Raw genomic sequence first — 6,304 nt, forward strand, 5'->3', positions numbered from 1 at the left:
AGAAGGTTCTATTCATTAGAACTCTTGGTTGCAAGTGACAGAAACCTACCTGAACAATAAACTGCTTTCTTTCCACTTGAGTTGCTTTCCCCCTGTGTCCAAGTAGCAAGAACATGGAATAATTCTCATTGGCCTTGTATCGCACCAAGGTGCCTTTTTGCCCAATCACCTTGGTGAGGAAATGAGATATTGACTTGGATCACGCCTGGGCCATCTGCCCAACTTGTGGTCAGAAGAAAAGGTCTGCTACCAGAATAAAGAAGATGGCAAATCTAACAAGACAGACTAAATATAGTCACTACAACACAATTCACACGATGACGACGAGAATCCAGTACTTCGGGTAGCATGAAAAAAAGAAGTGACAATACCTCAGAGTCATCACTTTGAATGATGATTGTCATTGGAGACAATCATCTTAATAAGATTGGGGTGAGATAAAAAAAGTCACTGTACATTCTTAGAATTTTTAAGGTTTTAAAGTCATCTTTGTAGTAAATTATTAATCTCTGGAAACTAAAATATGAAAACCATTTTCAGTTACCTTTTGATCTAAAAATTACCATTTTTAGTTTAGGTTTTACTACATATAATCCAAGTAGAATGAAGGATAATTTAGGTCAATAATTTTTAATTTGATAATTGAGCTAATATTTTCATGATCCATTAGTCATGGACTCATATGGTAATTTCCTCATGATATTCTGTTTTAAAAAACAATGTCAGCCAGGTGAGGTGGCAAGTGCCTGTAGTCCCTGCTACTCAGGAGGCTGAAGTGGGAGGATGGCTTGAGGCCAGGAGTTTGAGGCTGTAGTGCACTATGATTGTATCTGTGAATAGCCACTGCACTGCAGCCTAGGCAACATAGCAACACTTGTCTCTAAAAGAGCAAACAAACAAAAACTGCCCCCCCAAACAAAACAAAAAACAATGTCAGTATGATATCTTGTGAACATTAATTATAGATTTGAGTAAAGAGGAAGCTGTATCTAGCCATGGTTCCTGGGAGAACTGAAAGCTAATAATAAATACTCAATGTAGCCTGATTCTTTTTACCACTCTTTCTTCAAAAACTTAACAAAAATTAATTACAAGGGTGACAAAGCCGCTTTTCAAATATGATAAAAACAGAGAATACTGTTTTTAAGAGTCACTCACTGAAATATGACCAAGAAACTAATAATTTCCAGAATATATTTCAACAGCAAAATTTGCAATTTATGTGTATTTTGTTCCCCTGTCATGGTTCAACAACAGTTCATAATGTACAATTAATAGTAATTTTATTGTTCATAATACATCATCATTTTTATATGAAATTAGTCAAGGACAGTTGTTTTACTCAGAAACATCATGTGAGTCTTAAGTAAAGCAAATTTCAGGTGAGTAAGACATTCAATCTTCCTTTTAAAATTCTTCTGCCAAATTTCAAATAGGCTTTAATGTTTCCGAGGTCTTGGCATTTGAAGGTTGTCATCTAGTTAACATTTTTTAAACCCGACTTGATATTTTGAACCTTTTTGAAAATGATTTTGTGTAAATTTCTCTGGAATTTCAACTGTAAGGATAGTCTTCTAATCTGGCTTTTGTAGCTGATATGACTCAATCTCATGAAGACTAAAATGATTATATGACTGCAAGTTCAGTACCCTTTTTAATGCAAATAATATTCTCTGTGTTTGTGCTAATTTGATATGTCACAGGTGCAGAAAGCATTGATTACATAGCTGTACAAAGACAGAGATATTTGAAACCTCCTTAGAGTTTTATAAGCCTTTTTAAAAGCTTGTAAAACTTGGGATATTAACAAATGGAGAAAGTGGGACATGGATATTAGATAGAACTAGATTGGAAAACACCTTGCCATTCTGACGTTTATTCATGTGCTACCTTGGGTAAGCCCCTTAACATTTCTGAGCCTTAGTTTTCTTGCTTTTAAGTGCAGATAATAATTATCTAGTTTAGAGGATTGTTTAAGGGCTAAAGAATATGACATGTGGAAAAGTTGGCATGTAGCCACTCAATAAATAGCTGCTGTTATTATTTGGTTCTGTTAAATGGAATAAACCTCAGCTTTGAATGTTTAATCTTGAATAAGAAGGTTGAGGACCTAAAGTTACTTTTTAAGCTTGTACCAGGGCCAAATCTTATGCCCAAGGTGGCTTTACTCAAACTTGCCAATAGATGTAAATAATCATTCTCACCATCTTCAAAAGTATCCACTGACCCTAAGTACAGTGTCACAAAAGTGCAAACTGACTACATTCTACGGCTCTGAATTCATCAGAACCCAATTATATCCTGAATGTTGGCCATTAAGGTTGTTGATCATACAACAGGAAAGCCTGACAAGTACCTGCCTCAGTTTACACCTGAAACAGAACACTGGGCTTCATCTGTACAGCAAGAATTTCAATTTTTGAATTCACAGATGCTGGAATCCCACTCTGATATTTCAATTCAATGAGTCAAAGTTGCAGCTGTAAAAAGCTCCTCAGGTCACCCAAATTCTGTTTTTTAATGTGTTTGTCTGTTACCATACTGTTCACAGTTTTTCCATGTCAGTAAATATCTGTCTACAACATAACTTTAAATGGTTTCATAATATAGGCATGCTGCTGGACTTTGTTTCAAACTTGCAAGATAGACATCATGTATGTTAATACTCTTGCTAGTTATAAAGTGACAGTGACTTGAGTCCTGAATCTTACAGCCCAAGCCCAGCCACATCATTTTGTGGAAAGGTGTGCTTACCAGCATCATTGGCTTTGGTGTCAGCCTGAACTCACGCCGCATCTTTGGACAAGTCAGTTAGCAATGCAGGTCCCTGTTTCTACCTCTGTTAAACGAGGGTGATCATAATACCACCTCCTAAGGTTTCGAGAATGACTGGATCTGAATATGTCAAGTGCTTAGCAGAATGCCTATCACATAGAAAACACTCAATAAACCTTAATGATTGAGGAAAAACTAGGCAGCCTCTGACATCCAGGAGCTGGCCCGGCATGAACAGCTGGGCCTGGCTATTCTCATATTGATCATAAACAGTGTCATAGAATATCAGGTGAAACCACTTAGGGACCATGATGGATCATGACAAGAACAAGACCACTCCAACCATGCCTGAACACAGGCAAAACACAACTACTGTCCAAACCACAAAATCCAAAACAGTCCCTTCTCCTGGCTAATATGAGTGACAGCCACTTCTTTACCAATCACAGCTTCAACTGCAATCTGGTCTTTCCTCCTCCTAGGTAAGATGTAATCAAATACCCAATCCTAAAATCACCTCTTCATGACATCATCAAATGCAGAGGAAAACCTTACTTCCTTAACTCCTTCACAAGGAGAAGGGCTTCAAGCCACCAAATCATGGAACACAAACTCAAGTCTTCCAATAAGCCTTTTCTAACTCCCTCACTGAAGCTCCCCACAACTTCCCAAGGCGCGCCTTCTCCCTGGCTGAAATAAACAATATACAACTTGTTCAACGCAAGTTCAACAAGTGTGTTCCTAGTGGTCTTTGGCTGGAGGGCACTGATGGCAGTATTCTGGAACGCTTTCTTCATAATATAACCACAATGTAGGTAGCTTGGTTTTTCCCTTGGAACTACATCCCTATAACATCTGAAGAATTACGAGTGGAAACCAAGAAGCAGTGAAAGTCAACTCCACTTGACCTGAGAAGCACCAAGAAGGATTAAGGATTAAGAAGCATTGCAACTTTTGTAAAAGAATCACTATAACTTTTATCAGAATATTCATTAACCACAAAATTATTCTTAGGATGTAGGTCTGCATATCACCTAAGACCAAAAGAAGAAAAAAAAATCCAATTGTAAGGTCATCCAGTTCTAAGGTCAAAGTTGTAAGATCATAGATTGTTCTTAACTTTATAAATGGGTTGTTCCAGAAATTCATTTAAAGTTTGTTTCTAACCTAAAAGAGACATTCTAGTTGAAACCGTATCATAAATGGTAACTAGGTTTACCCTTCATTCCCAAAGCCTACTGAATACTGAATACATGTGAAACAATATTTCAAATGCAACATCAATTACGTCTACATGTCCATGGAAAAATGCATTCTCACCATCAGAGGTCTGTCTCATCAGTATCACCAAAATTAGCAATAGACAACATACCAGATGCCAATAACCTAACTCTACAACTGCAGGAGGGGCGTGATCAGGATGCTTTTGCTGCATGGAGGTTTATTATGTCACAGAGCAAGAAGTTTGGCGTTAGGCATCAGGATTAGTTAATTTAGTGCGTCAGGGGCTCAACAGCTCCCCAGTGACCCAGGTGAGCGAGTGCTAGCCTTGGGCTCTCATCCTCAGAGCCTCAGTGATGATGGCCAGCTCCGTGGTGCCAAGGTGGCTACAGCACTGACACCCTCCCCAACGCCGCATTCTGATGCAGACGATAACACCCAGTGAGGAAGAGGAGACTTTATGCCAGATGTATTTCTTTTAGGGGGAGGCAGGTGGAAAATATTTTCCAGAAGTACTCACAGTTCCCCATTTTAACTCGCTATGAGAATTTCTCATTGGCCAGGCGTGTATCACATGACCACACTTAAACCAATCACTGTAAGAGGAAGGGGATTGCCGGGATTGGTTTAGACCAGTAGTTCTCAGCCCCGCCTGCACAGTGGAATCGCCTGGGAACTTTGGAAACAAAATTCCAACTCCTGGCAACAGTATTTTAACAAGTTTTCAAAGTTCCCCAGCTGTTCCAAATGTATACCCAGAAGTGAGTCCTACCGTATTAGCCCGATCAAGTTCCACTCCAGCCCTGGTGGGAGGTCTGCTCTAACAATGTGGGATGGCAAACACCTGAACAAAATTGGGCCTCTGCCAGCGGGGCGGCGGGCGACGCAACTAACTGGATCCCGCACTGCACTCACCTTGCTAAGAGAAGCAATTCCTGTAGGTGACCTATAATGAGAAATCAAAAAGATTTGTTATAAGATTTAATGGTTATCTTAATCCCGACAAAAACAAGACCATTCTATAATCATGCCCGAATACAGACGAAACTACTATCCAAACCTCAAAAACTGGAAAATGAGGAAAACACCTAAGTTGCAATTCAAGAGTGCCTTCCTCTCTGGAGCTTTTTCAGATACTCTCCCTCCTCCTAGAGAGAAGTAAGCTCTTCTGTCTCCTCTATTCCACACCAGCTTTATCAGGGTATGCACATAAAGCTTGAACTTGATTGCTTGCTGCTCCGCCCTCCTGAAATGTGCCCTCTGGGAGGACAGGGGTAATGTATGTATTCTACTTTGTGTGTCTAGCAACCAGCACACAGGTCCAATAAATATTTGTTGAATGAATGAATGAATGAATGGGGGACAGGGAGAAACAGATAAGAAATGCCTAATGTCAAGAGCAAATATTTACCCAGCCCTTATATGTCAGGCACTACACAAAGCCATGTACACTGAATTGACTCATTGACTCCTAAAAAACCCTATGAAGTAGAAGCCACTATTTCCTTCATTTTAAACATGAACAAAGTGCATTACAAAGAGACTAACCAGTTGTCCATGGTCACAAGCTAGAAAGTGACAAGCAGGGGACTGGGTCCTGGAGAGTGGTTTGCAGAGCTGGCCATGTTCTTAACCTTTACACCCGAGAGGAAAAATGATGTCCTGCATTAAGGGTGGAGCCCTCTCTAGTGGATCCTAATCTGGAGGAGGACTGTAAGGGGTGCTGCCATTGGCAGGCTTTTTAACTTTTAGGTTCCTGAAGGCTTTTGCATTCTTGGACTTTTTAGAGGGACGGGGAAAGAGGAATTCCTCAATGACATAAGAAGGGGTGGAAATGGGGAGAAACAAAGGAAAGCATCTAAAATCCTATCCCTGAAAGGGTAGAGCCTGCAGCAGAACTCTCTCCAATCATGGGCAGGAAAAATAAAAAGGTGAATACTTCAGTTATGGTTTACACAGGATGTGCAATTACATGTGCTTACAAGCCGCCCCTGCCATTTGTGGGGAACACCACCATCTACTGTTCTCATCTCTGATAAACCACAACCTGGAGAGGAATCATGGTTCCAGTTCTAGTTTCTGCACCGTATTACCCCAAAGGCCATTTGACCATCTTCCCCCAACCTTTAACTCCTCTGTATAGCCTTATTCTGGCGGATGCAGCTATTACTCACCCAATTCCTTGGGCCAGAAAACCTGGAAGTCTCTCAAGATTCCTCCTTCCCTCTCCTTCACATCCAATTGGCCACTGAGTTTTGTGGGTTCTATTTCCTAAATCAATCTGTTCATTCATTCCATATTATGTGCC

The sequence above is a fragment of the Pan paniscus genome, chromosome X (genome assembly GCF_029289425.2).
Source record: "Pan paniscus chromosome X, NHGRI_mPanPan1-v2.0_pri, whole genome shotgun sequence".
NCBI lineage: Eukaryota > Metazoa > Chordata > Mammalia > Primates > Hominidae > Pan > Pan paniscus.